This window comes from Lissotriton helveticus, chromosome 2_1 (genome assembly GCF_964261635.1).
Source record: "Lissotriton helveticus chromosome 2_1, aLisHel1.1, whole genome shotgun sequence".
In the NCBI taxonomy this organism is placed as follows: Eukaryota; Metazoa; Chordata; class Amphibia; order Caudata; family Salamandridae; genus Lissotriton; species Lissotriton helveticus.
Genome location: NC_136059.1, coordinates 1,370,108,458 through 1,370,123,180, shown reverse-complemented (window position 1 = coordinate 1,370,123,180; position 14,723 = coordinate 1,370,108,458).

The following is a 14,723-nucleotide window of genomic DNA, read 5'->3' as shown; positions in this document are numbered from 1 at the left end:
GAAAGGACACAGTTGTGACTAGCTAGATTTGCTTGTTATTAGGCAGATATGGTGTGATGACTATCAGCAATGGATTTTCATAATGGCTGTTTTTTATATCCTGTTTAAAAGGATGCCAAGGGAAATTCAGGCCCAAAGCATCGCTCCCAGCATTTTGTAGCAGGAGCTGGTGTGGCATAACACCCAAGGTGAAAACCCAAGTAAAGAGACCCTCAGGACATACAAAGCAGGACTACACCACCAGCTTCTCTCTTGTAGACCTTTTGAATTACATCAATGTTGTTTCATTCAATCCTGGATTATAATACGAAAGTCATGCTCATTCAGTAATTTAAATAGTTATGGAAGAGTGTTGGCTCCAGAGACACATGATGAAACTATTTAATATTGAAGCCATCAATTGGAATGGACAATGGTGCTCTTACGGGGCAATTCATGATGATGCTGGTGGCGGAGTCGCTTTTGTGTTCAGAGTTTCCAATTTATTGTTCAGGAACAATTAAAGAAAGCGCCTCATTTGGATGTGCCTGAAGACTTGGAGCTTGACTACCATCAGTTGCATCTGCAACTGGCTTATGAAACTTGTTTGGAGGTTCTAGAAGGGAGCTCAGCAATTATAATACCCTGGAGACAGACTGGAGCAAATACTTCTTTTACAGAAGAGCCACCCAAAACTATCAAGAACGCAGCTTGATTAAGGGTGCACATGGAGCAATTACGGGGAAAGAAAGCTTAAATGTGTTAAGCTTTATATCCAAAGCAATGATGGAACCCAACAGGGTGAAATATGTTGCAGAGATATCTCTTGCATGGCTACTCAAACTTCCATTGCTAACAAACATCAAGCCATTTCTATCTAATCTATGAGCTGATGTCATGTTGCAACTTGATTATCGCATAGTTTTGTGCATCGGACTCTCAGTTTTAGATCTAATAACATTCAAGGAGATAAAAACAGTGGAGGCAGGGCGAGCTCCAACACCATAGTCACAATAACGTCCCACCAAGTACTGCAAAGTCTTAGTTGAACTGAGTACATATACCAACTAGGTTTCAGTGGTTTCTACATAGTATGCCACCTCAAAGGAATGAATGCCACATTTCGTTAATAAGTTATAGATTCTGTGATAAATGCAATTAATGAAAACACTGTAGTAAACCAAGAGCATTTCTCAATTTAAAATAAGCCACAGATGACCTCAATAGTTGACTATAGGACACTAATGTGAGAAAAGACCTAATTCAGCATCAAAATTGAAAAGAATAGTATTCTCATCAATATTCTGATTTACTTATCATGCAGTGATAAAAGATGAAATAACCTTCTACTTGAGATTAAAAAAATGTAAATCGAATGCACTTATGATGTAATTCTGCAAGCATGCTAGAGATATATAAAAGTTATTAATACTTTGACGGGCATCTAAATATGAAATTGATTTAGGAAGCAATAAAATGTGTGAGTAATGTTGGCTATTTCAACATACATGCAAGCCACATTCAAAGTATAAATGAAACCTAATTATGACTTTCAAATGAAGAATCAGTGCCTAGGGTGCTATCAATAGATCTGTATATTAATACTTCTCCTATCAATCAGGTGGTTAAAAAGCCTTCTTTCATTTCCCAATCTTGAAAACTGTTTCTTGAACGCATTCTTCATATACAATATGCCTTTATTTACTAATACCCTGATCCCTTTACACTTGAAATGAACCAGAGATCAGTTTCTTTGAACCTCCAGGAAGCACTTTAGAAAAGAAGGCAGGCACACAAAAACCCTCACCTTCATATTTCACTACTATAATTCACTATGCTCAGTGTACTTCACTGCTTGATTAAGTGGTATCTATGCACCATGGCCAAACAGTTATAAAGGTAGGCAAGACACATTGAGGACACTTGGCTTTTTTCTGTATTGGATTTCCCTTTTACTGACACTTTCCCCAAACACTCTTTTCTTCTTCTTTATCTCCTTATCGAATAGGATTCTAAAACTAATTCACCCTTGATGACTTTAATCCATGAGATCCTATACTCTGAAAAGTGAAGTATTACAAAAAATTTGGTGAATTCTATGTTCCGCTCATTGTTAATTTATGGAAAATTTTAAGCTTAATAAATTTTTGGGAAATATGATTTTTATTCTTCTTTGAATATGCAATTAAAAAAATAAAATGTTGTCTCATTGTATATGGCAAGCTTTGCGACTATGCAAGCGGTTCTTACGCTGGTATTCAACTACAAGGCCTTCTATGGCTCTGAATTTGGCCAAAACCTTAGTGATTCTGCATCTCCACCTCAAACTTATTATAGCAGCAATTCATGAGATTGAAGATCACCCTAGCTCCACTGTTACATATTACTATGATTATTCTAGAGATCCTGGAAGATGACCCGTGGGAAGTACATCGCTGGGGTCGATCTTGGAAAGGACACAGTTGTGACTAGCTAGATTTGCTTGTTATTAGGCAGATATGGTGTGATGACTATCAGCAATGGAATTTCATAATGGCTGTTTTTTATATCCTGTTTAAAAGGATGCCAAGGGACATTCAGGCCCAAAGCATCGCTCCCAGCATTTTGTAGCAGGAGCTGGTGTGGCATAACACCCAAGGTGAAAACCCAAGTAAAGAGACCCTCAGGACATACAAAGCAGGACTACACCACCAGCTTCTCTCTTGTAGACCTTTTGAATTACATCAATGTTGTTTCATTCAATCCTGGATTATAATACGAAAGTCATGCTCATTCAGTAATTTAAAAAGTTATGGAAGAGTGTTGGCTCCAGAGACACATGATGAAACTATTTAATATTGAAGCCATCAATTGGAATGGACAATGCTGCTCATACGGAGCAATTCATGATGATGCTGGTGGCGGAGTCGCTTTTGTGTTCAGAGTTTCCAATTCATTGTTCAGGAATAATTAAAGAAAGCGCCTCATTTGGATGTGCCTGAAGACTTGGAGCTTGACTACCATCAGTTGCATCTGCAACTGGCTTATGAGACTTGTATGGAGGTTCTAGAAGGGAGCGCAGCAATTATAATACCCTGGAGACAGACTGGAGCAAATACTTCTTTTACAGAAGACCCACCCAAAACTATCAAGAACGCAGCTTGATTAAGGGTGCACATGGAGCAATTACGGGGAAAGAAAGCTTAAATGTGTTAAGCTTTATATCCAAAGCAATGATGGAACCCAACAGGGTGAAATATGTTGCAGAGATATCGCTTGCATGGCTACTCATACTTCCATTGCTGACAAACATCAAGCCATTTCTATCTAATCTATGAGCTGCTGTCATGTTGAAACTTGATTATCGCATAGTTTTGTGCATCAGACTCTCAGTTTTAGATCTAATAACATTCAAGGAGATAAAAACAGTGGAGGCAGGGCGAGCTCCAACCCCATAGTCACAATAACGTACCACCAAGTACTGCAAAGTCTTAGTTGAACTGAGTACATATACCAACTAGGTTTCAGTGGTTTATACATAGTATGCCACCTCAAAGGAATGAATGCCACATTTTGTTAATAAGTTATAGATTCTGTGATAAATGCAATTAATGAAAACACTGTAGTAAACGAAGAGCATTTCTCAATTTAAAATAAGCCACAGATGACCTCAATAGTTGACTATAGGACACTAATGTGAGAAAAGACCTAATTCAGCATCAAAATTGAAAAGAATAGTATTCTCATCAATATTCTGATTTACTTATCATGCAGTGATAAAAGATGAAATAACCTTCTACTTGAGATAAAAAAAATGTAAATCGAATGCACTTATGATGTAATTCTGCAAGCATGCTAGAGATATATAAAAGTTATTAATACTTTGACGGGCATCTAAATATGAAATTGATTTAGGAAGCAATAAAAGGTGTGAGTAATGTTGGCTATTTCAACATACATGCAAGCCACATTCAAAGTATAAATGAAACTTAATTATGACTTTCAAATGAAGAATCAGTGCCTAGGGTGCTATCAATAGATCTGTATATTAATATTTCTCCTATCAATCAGTTGGTCAAAAAGCCTTCTTTCATTTCCCAATCTTGAAAACTGTTTCTTGAACGCATTCTTCATATACAATATGCCTTTATTTACTAATACCCTGATCCCTTTACACTTGAAATGAACCAGAGATCTGTTTCTTTGAACCTCCAGGAAGCACTTTAGAAAAGAAGGCAGGCACACAAAAACCCTCACCTTCATATTTCACTACTATAATTCACTATGCTTAGTGTACTTCACTGCTTGATTAAGTGGTATCTATGCACCATGGCCAAACAGTTATAAAGGTAGGCAAGACACATTGAGGACACTTGGCTTTTTTCTGTATTGGATTTCCCTTTTACTGACACTTTCCCCAAACACTCTTTTCTTCTTCTTTATCTCCTTATCGAATAGGATTCTAAAACTAATTCACCCTTGATGACTTTAATCCATGAGATCCTATACTCTGAAAAGTGAAGTATTACAAAAAATTTGGTGAATTCTATGTTCCGCTCATTGTTAATTTATGGAAAATTTCAAGCTTAATTAATATTTGGGAAATATGATTTTTATTCTTCTTTGAATATGCAATTAAAAAAATAAAATGTTGTCTCATTGTATATGGCAAGCTTTGCCACTATGCAAGCGGTTCTTACGCTGGTATTCAACTACAAGGCCTTCTATGGCTCTGAATCTGGCCAAAACCTTAGTGATTCTGCATCTCCACCTTAAACTTATTATAGCAGCAATTCATGAGATTGAAGATCACCCTAGCTCCACTGTTACATATTACTATGATTATCCTGGAGATCCTGGAAGATGACCCGTGGGAACTACATCGCTGGGGTCGATCTTGGAGAGGACACTGTTGTGACTAGCAAGTTTTCCTTTTTATTAGGCAGATATGGTGTGATGACTATCAGCAATGGAATTTCATAATGGCTATTTTTTATATCCTGTTTAAAATGATGCCAAGGGAAATTCAGGCCCAAAGCATCGCTCCCAGCATTTTGTAGCAGGAGCTGGTGTGGCATAACACCCAAGGTGAAAACCCAAGTAAAGAGACCCTCAGGACATACAAAGCAGCACTACACCACCAGCTTCTCTCTTGTAGACCTTTTGAATTACATCAATGTTGTTTCATTCAATCCTGGATTATAATACGAAAGTCATGCTCATTGAGTAATTTAAATAGTTATGGAAGAGTGTTGGCTCCAGAGACACATGATGAAACTATTTAATATTGAAGCCATCAATTGGAATGGACAATGCTGCTCATACGGGGCAATTCATGATGATGCTGGTGGCGGAGTCGCTTTTGTGTTCAGAGTTTCCAATTCATTGTTCAGGAATAATTAAAGAAAGCGCCTCATTTGGATGTGCCTGAAGACTTGGAGCTTGACTACCATCAGTTGCATCTGCAACTGGCTTATGAGACTTGTTTGGAGGTTCTAGAAGGGAGCGCAGCAATTATAATACCCTGGAGACAGACTGGAGCAAATACTTCTTTTACAGAAGAGCCACCCAAAACTATCAAGAACACAGCTTGATTAAGGGTGCACATGGAGCAATTACGGGGAAAGAAAGCTTAAATGTGTTAAGCTTTATATCCAAAGCAATGATGGAACCCAACAGGGTGAAATATGTTGCAGAGATATCGCTTGCATGGCTACTCAAACTTCCATTGCTGACAAACATCAAGCCATTTCTATCTAATCTATGAGCTGCTGTCATGTTGAAACTTGATTATCGCATAGTTTTGTGCATCAGACTCTCAGTTTTAGAACTAATAACATTCAATTAGATAAAAACAGTGGAGGCAGGGCGAGCTCCAACCCCATAGTCACAATAACATACCACCAAGTACTGCAAAGTCTTAGTTGAACTGAGTACATATACCAACTAGGTTTCAGTGGTTTATACATAGTATGCCACCTCAAAGGAATGAATGCCACATTTTGTTAATAAGTTATAGATTCTGTGATAAATGCAATTAATGAAAACACTGTAGTAAACGAAGAGCATTTCTCAATTTAAAATAAGCCACAGATGACCTCAATAGTTGACTATAGGACACTAATGTGAGAAAAGACCTAATTCAGCATCAAAATTGAAAAGAATAGTATTCTCATCAATATTCTGATTTACTTATCATGCAGTGATAAAAGATGAAATAACCTTCTACTTGAGATAAAAAAAAATGTAAATCGAATGCACTTATGATGTAATTCTGCAAGCATGCTAGAGATATATAAAAGTTATTAATACTTTGACGGGCATCTAAATATGAAATTGATTTAGGAAGCAATAAAAGGTGTGAGTAATGTTGGCTATTTCAACATACATGCAAGCCACATTCAAAGTATAAATGAAACTTAATTATGACTTTCAAATGAAGAATCAGTGCCTAGGGTGCTATCAATAGATCTGTATATTAATATTTCTCCTATCAATCAGGTGGTTAAAAAGCCTTCTTTCATTTCCCAATCTTGAAAACTGTTTCTTGAACGCATTCTTCATATACAATATGCCTTTATTTACTAATACCCTGATCCCTTTACACTTGAAATGAACCAGAGATCTGTTTCTTTGAACCTCCAGGAAGCACTTTAGAAAAGAAGGCAGGCACACAAAAACCCTCACCTTCATATTTCACTACTATAATTCACTATGCTCAGTGTACTTCACTGCTTGATTAAGTGGTATCTATGCACCATGGCCAAATAGTTATAAAGGTAGGCAAGACACATTGAGGACACTTGGCTTTTTTCTGTATTGGATTTCCCTTTTACTGACACTTTCCCCAAACACTCTTTTCTTCTTCTTTATCTCCTTATTGAATAGGATTCTAAAACTAATTCACCCTTGATGACTTTAATCCATGAGATCCTATACTCTGAAAAGTGAAGTATTACAAAAAATTTGGTGAATTCTATGTTCCGCTCATTGTTAATTTATGGAAAATTTTAAGCTTAATTAATTTTTGGGAAATATGATTTTTATTCTTCTTTGAATATGCAATTAAAAAAATAAAATGTTGTCTCATTGTATATGGCAAGCTTTGCGACTATGCAAGCGGTTCTTACGCTGGTATTCAACTACAAGGCCTTCTATGGCTCTGAATTTGGCCAAAACCTTAGTGATTCTGCATCTCCACCTCAAACTTATTATAGCAGCAATTCATGAGATTGTAGATCACCCTAGCTCCACTGTTACATATTACTATGATTATCCTAGAGATCCTGGAAGATGACCCGTGGGAAGTACATCGCTGGGGTCGATCTTGGAAAGGACACAGTTGTGACTAGCTAGATTTGCTTGTTATTAGGCAGATATGGTGTGATGACTATCAGCAATGGATTTTCATAATGGCTGTTTTTTATATCCTGTTTAAAAGGATGCCAAGGGAAATTCAGGCCCAAAGCATCGCTCCCAGCATTTTGTAGCAGGAGCTGGTGTGGCATAACACCCAAGGTGAAAACCCAAGTAAAGAGACCCTCAGGACATACAAAGCAGGACTACACCACCAGCTTCTCTCTTGTAGACCTTTTGAATTACATCAATGTTGTTTCATTCAATCCTGGATTATAATACGAAAGTCATGCTCATTCAGTAATTTAAAAAGTTATGGAAGAGTGTTGGCTCCAGAGACACATGATGAAACTATTTAATATTGAAGCCATCAATTGGAATGGACAATGCTGCTCATACGGAGCAATTCATGATGATGCTGGTGGCGGAGTCGCTTTTGTGTTCAGAGTTTCCAATTCATTGTTCAGGAATAATTAAAGAAAGCGCCTCATTTGGATGTGCCTGAAGACTTGGAGCTTGACTACCATCAGTTGCATCTGCAACCGGCTTATGAGACTTGTTTGGAGGTTCTAGAAGGGAGCGCAGCAATTATAATACCCTGGAGACAGACTGGAGCAAATACTTCTTTTACAGAAGAGCCACCCAAAACTATCAAGAACGCAGCTTGATTAAGGGTGCACATGGAGCAATTACGGGGAAAGAAAGCTTAAATGTGTTAAGCTTTATATCCAAAGCAATGATGGAACCCAACAGGGTGAAATATGTTGCAGAGATATCGCTTGCATGGCTACTCATACTTCCATTGCTGACAAACATCAAGCCATTTCTATCTAATCTATGAGCTGCTGTCATGTTGAAACTTGATTATCGCATAGTTTTGTGCATCAGACTCTCAGTTTTAGATCTAATAACATTCAAGGAGATAAAAACAGTGGAGGCAGGGCGAGCTCCAACCCCATAGTCACAATAACGTACCACCAAGTACTGCAAAGTCTTAGTTGAACTGAGTACATATACCAACTAGGTTTCAGTGGTTTATACATAGTATGCCACCTCAAAGGAATGAATGCCACATTTTGTTAATAAGTTATAGATTCTGTGATAAATGCAATTAATGAAAACACTGTAGTAAACGAAGAGCATTTCTCAATTTAAAATAAGCCACAGATGACCTCAATAGTTGACTATAGGACACTAATGTGAGAAAAGACCTAATTCAGCATCAAAATTGAAAAGAATAGTATTCTCATCAATATTCTGATTTACTTATCATGCAGTGATAAAAGATGAAATAACCTTCTACTTGAGATAAAAAAAATGTAAATCGAATGCACTTATGATGTAATTCTGCAAGCATGCTAGAGATATATAAAAGTTATTAATACTTTGACGGGCATCTAAATATGAAATTGATTTAGGAAGCAATAAAAGGTGTGAGTAATGTTGGCTATTTCAACATACATGCAAGCCACATTCAAAGTATAAATGAAACTTAATTATGACTTTCAAATGAAGAATCAGTGCCTAGGGTGCTATCAATAGATCTGTATATTAATATTTCTCCTATCAATCAGTTGGTCAAAAAGCCTTCTTTCATTTCCAAATCTTGAAAACTGTTTCTTGAACGCATTCTTCATATACAATATGCCTTTATTTACTAATACCCTGATCCCTTTACACTTGAAATGAACCAGAGATCTGTTTCTTTGAACCTCCAGGAAGCACTTTAGAAAAGAAGGCAGGCACACAAAAACCCTCACCTTCATATTTCACTACTATAATTCACTATGCTTAGTGTACTTCACTGCTTGATTAAGTGGTATCTATGCACCATGGCCAAACAGTTATAAAGGTAGGCAAGACACATTGAGGACACTTGGCTTTTTTCTGTATTGGATTTCCCTTTTACTGACACTTTCCCCAAACACTCTTTTCTTCTTCTTTATCTCCTTATCGAATAGGATTCTAAAACTAATTCACCCTTGATGACTTTAATCCATGAGATCCTATACTCTGAAAAGTGAAGTATTACAAAAAATTTGGTGAATTCTATGTTCCGCTCATTGTTAATTTATGGAAAATTTCAAGCTTAATTAATATTTGGGAAATATGATTTTTATTCTTCTTTGAATATGCAATTAAAAAAAAAAAAATGTTGTCTCATTGTATATGGCAAGCTTTGCCACTATGCAAGCGGTTCTTACGCTGGTATTCAACTACAAGGCCTTCTATGGCTCTGAATCTGGCCAAAACCTTACTGATGATGCATCTCCACCTTAAACTTATTATAGCAGCAATTCATGAGATTGAAGATCACCCTAGCTCCACTGTTACATATTACTATGATTATCCTGGAGATCCTGGAAGATGACCCGTGGGAACTACATCGCTGGGGTCGATCTTGGAGAGGACACTGTTGTGACTAGCTAGATTTGCTTGTTATTAGGCAGATATGGTGTGATGACTATCAGCAATGGAATTTCATAATGGCTATTTTTTATGTCCTGTTTAAAAGGATGCCAAGGGAAATTCAGGCCCAAAGCATCGCTCCCAGCATTTTGTAGCAGGAGCTGGTGTGGCATAACACCCAAGGTGAAAACCCAAGTAAAGAGACCCTCAGGACATACAAAGCAGCACTACACCACCAGCTTCTCTCTTGTAGACCTTTTGAATTACATCAATGTTGTTTCATTCAATCCTGGATTATAATACGAAAGTCATGCTCATTCAGTAATTTAAATAGTTATGGAAGAGTGTTGGCTCCAGAGACACATGATGAAACTATTTAATATTGAAGCCATCAATTGGAATGGACAATGCTGCTCATACGGGGCAATTCATGATGATGCTGGTGGCGGAGTCGCTTTTGTGTTCAGAGTTTCCAATTCATTGTTCAGGAATAATTAAAGAAAGCGCCTCATTTGGATGTGCCTGAAGACTTGGAGCTTGACTACCATCAGTTGCATCTGCAACTGGCTTATGAGACTTGTTTGGAGGTTCTAGAAGGGAGCGCAGCAATTATAATACCCTGGAGACAGACTGGAGCAAATACTTCTTTTACAGAAGAGCCACCCAAAACTATCAAGAACGCAGCTTGATTAAGGGTGCACATGGAGCAATTACGGGGAAAGAAAGCTTAAATGTGTTAAGCTTTATATCCAAAGCAATGATGGAACCCAACAGGGTGAAATATGTTGCAGAGATATCGCTTGCATGGCTACTCAAACTTCCATTGCTGACAAACATCAAGCCATTTCTATCTAATGTATGAGCTGCTGTCATGTTGAAACTTGATTATCGCATAGTTTTGTGCATCAGACTCTCAGTTTTAGAACTAATAACATTCAATTAGATAAAAACAGTGGAGGCAGGGCGAGCTCCAACCCCATAGTCACAATAACGTACCACCAAGTACTGCAAAGTCTTAGTTGAACTGAGTACATATACCAACTAGGTTTCAGTGGTTTATACATAGTATGCCACCTCAAAGGAATGAATGCCACATTTTGTTAATAAGTTATAGATTCTGTGATAAATGCAATTAATGAAAACACTGTAGTAAACGAAGAGCATTTCTCAATTTAAAATAAGCCACAGATGACCTCAATAGTTGACTATAGGACACTAATGTGAGAAAAGACCTAATTCAGCATCAAAATTGAAAAGAATAGTATTCTCATCAATATTCTGATTTACTTATCATGCAGTGATAAAAGATGAAATAACCTTCTACTTGAGATAAAAAAAATGTAAATCGAATGCACTTATGATGTAATTCTGCAAGCATGCTAGAGATATATAAAAGTTATTAATACTTTGACGGGCATCTAAATATGAAATTGATTTAGGAAGCAATAAAAGGTGTGAGTAATGTTGGCTATTTCAACATACATGCAAGCCACATTCAAAGTATAAATGAAACTTAATTATGACTTTCAAATGAAGAATCAGTGCCTAGGGTGCTATCAATAGATCTGTATATTAATATTTCTCCTATCAATCAGGTGGTTAAAAAGCCTTCTTTCATTTCCCAATCTTGAAAACTGTTTCTTGAACGCATTCTTCATATACAATATGCCTTTATTTACTAATACCCTGATCCCTTTACACTTGAAATGAACCAGAGATCTGTTTCTTTGAACCTCCAGGAAGCACTTTAGAAAAGAAGGCAGGCACACAAAAACCCTCACCTTCATATTTCACTACTATAATTCACTATGCTCAGTGTACTTCACTGCTTGATTAAGTGGTATCTATGCACCATGGCCAAACAGTTATAAAGGTAGGCAAGACACATTGAGGACACTTGGCTTTTTTCTGTATTGGATTTCCCTTTTACTGACACTTTCCCCAAACACTCTTTTCTTCTTCTTTATCTCCTTATCGAATAGGATTCTAAAACTAATGACTTTAATCCATGAGATCCTATACTCTGAAAAGTGAAGTATTACAAAAAATTTGGTGAATTCTATGTTCCGCTCATTGTTAATTTATGGAAAATTTTAAGCTTAATTAATTTTTGGGAAGTATGATTTTTATTCTTCTTTGAATATGCAATTAAAAAAATAAAATGTTGTCTCATTGTATATGGCAAGCTTTGCGACTATGCAAGCGGTTCTTACGCTGGTATTCAACTACAAGGCCTTCTATGGCTCTGAATTTGGCCAAAACCTTAGTGATTCTGCATCTCCACCTCAAACTTATTATAGCAGCAATTCATGAGATTGAAGATCACCCTAGCTCCACTGTTACATATTACTATGATTATCCTGGAGATCCTGGAAGATGACCCGTGGGAACTACATCGCTGGGGTCGATCTTGGAGAGGACACTGTTGTGACTAGCAAGTTTTCCTTTTTATTAGGCAGATATGGTGTGATGACTATCAGCAATGGAATTTCATAATGGCTATTTTTTATATCCTGTTTAAAATGATGCCAAGGGAAATTCAGGCCCAAAGCATCGCTCCCAGCATTTTGTAGCAGGAGCTGGTGTGGCATAACACCCAAGGTGAAAACCCAAGTAAAGAGACCCTCAGGACATACAAAGCAGCACTACACCACCAGCTTCTCTCTTGTAGACCTTTTGAATTACATCAATGTTGTTTCATTCAATCCTGGATTATAATACGAAAGTCATGCTCATTCAGTAATTTAAATAGTTATGGAAGAGTGTTGGCTCCAGAGACACATGATGAAACTATTTAATATTGAAGCCATCAATTGGAATGGACAATGCTGCTCATACGGGGCAATTCATGATGATGCTGGTGGCGGAGTCGCTTTTGTGTTCAGAGTTTCCAATTCATTGTTCAGGAATAATTAAAGAAAGCGCCTCATTTGGATGTGCCTGAAGACTTGGAGCTTGACTACCATCAGTTGCATCTGCAACTGGCTTATGAGACTTGTTTGGAGGTTCTAGAAGGGAGCGCAGCAATTATAATACCCTGGAGACAGACTGGAGCAAATACTTCTTTTACAGAAGAGCCACCCAAAACTATCAAGAACGCAGCTTGATTAAGGGTGCACATGGAGCAATTACGGGGAAAGAAAGCTTAAATGTGTTAAGCTTTATATCCAAAGCAATGATGGAACCCAACAGGGTGAAATATGTTGCAGAGATATCGCTTGCATGGCTACTCAAACTTCCATTGCTGACAAACATCAAGCCATTTCTATCTAATCTATGAGCTGCTGTCATGTTGAAACTTGATTATCGCATAGTTTTGTGCATCAGACTCTCAGTTTTAGAACTAATAACATTCAATTAGATAAAAACAGTGGAGGCAGGGCGAGCTCCAACCCCATAGTCACAATAACATACCACCAAGTACTGCAAAGTCTTAGTTGAACTGAGTACATATACCAACTAGGTTTCAGTGGTTTATACATAGTATGCCACCTCAACGGAATGAATGCCACATTTTGTTAATAAGTTATAGATTCTGTGATAAATGCAATTAATGAAAACACTGTAGTAAACGAAGAGCATTTCTCAATTTAAAATAAGCCACAGATGACCTCAATAGTTGACTATAGGACACTAATGTGAGAAAAGACCTAATTCAGCATCAAAATTGAAAAGAATAGTATTCTCATCAATATTCTGATTTACTTATCATGCAGTGATAAAAGATGAAATAACCTTCTACTTGAGATAAAAAAAATGTAAATCGAATGCACTTATGATGTAATTCTGCAAGCATGCTAGAAATATATAAAAGTTATTAATACTTTGACGGGCATCTAAATATGAAATTGATTTAGGAAGCAATAAAAGGTGTGAGTAATGTTGGCTATTTCAACATACATGCAAGCCACATTCAAAGTATAAATGAAACTTAATTATGACTTTCAAATGAAGAATCAGTGCCTAGGGTGCTATCAATAGATCTGTATATTAATATTTCTCCTATCAATCAGGTGGTTAAAAAGCCTTCTTTCATTTCCCAATCTTGAAAACTGTTTCTTGAACGCATTCTTCATATACAATAGGCCTTTATTTACTAATACCCTGATCCCTTTACACTTGAAATGAACCAGAGATCTGTTTCTTTGAACCTCCAGGAAGCACTTTAGAAAAGAAGGCAGGCACACAAAAACCCTCACCTTCATATTTCACTACTATAATTCACTATGCTCAGTGTACTTCACTGCTTGATTAAGTGGTATCTATGCACCATGGCCAAACAGTTATAAAGGTAGGCAAGACACATTGAGGACACTTGGCTTTTTTCTGTATTGGATTTCCCTTTTACTGACACTTTCCCCAAACACTCTTTTCTTCTTCTTTATCTCCTTATCGAATAGGATTCTAAAACTAATTCACCCTTGATGACTTTAATCCATGAGATCCTATACTCTGAAAAGTGAAGTATTACAAAAAATTTGGTGAATTCTATGTTCCGCTCATTGTTAATTTATGGAAAATTTTAAGCTTAATTAATTTTTGGGAAATATGATTTTTATTCTTCTTTGAATATGCAATTAAAAAAATAAAATGTTGTCTCATTGTATATGGCAAGCTTTGCGACTATGCAAGCGGTTCTTACGCTGGTATTCAACTACAAGGCCTTCTATGGCTCTGAATTTGGCCAAAACCTTAGTGATTCTGCATCTCCACCTCAAACTTATTATAGCAGCAATTCATGAGATTGAAGATCACCCTAGCTCCACTGTTACATATTACTATGATTATTCTAGAGATCCTGGAAGATTACCCGTGGGAAGTACATCGCTGGGGTCGATCTTGGAAAGGACATAGTTGTGACTAGCTAGATTTGCTTGTTATTAGGCAGATATGGTGTGATGACTATCAGCAATGGAATTTCATAATGGCTGTTTTTTATATCCTGTTTAAAAGGATGCCAAGGGAAATTCAGGCCCAAAGCATCGCTCCCAGCATTTTGT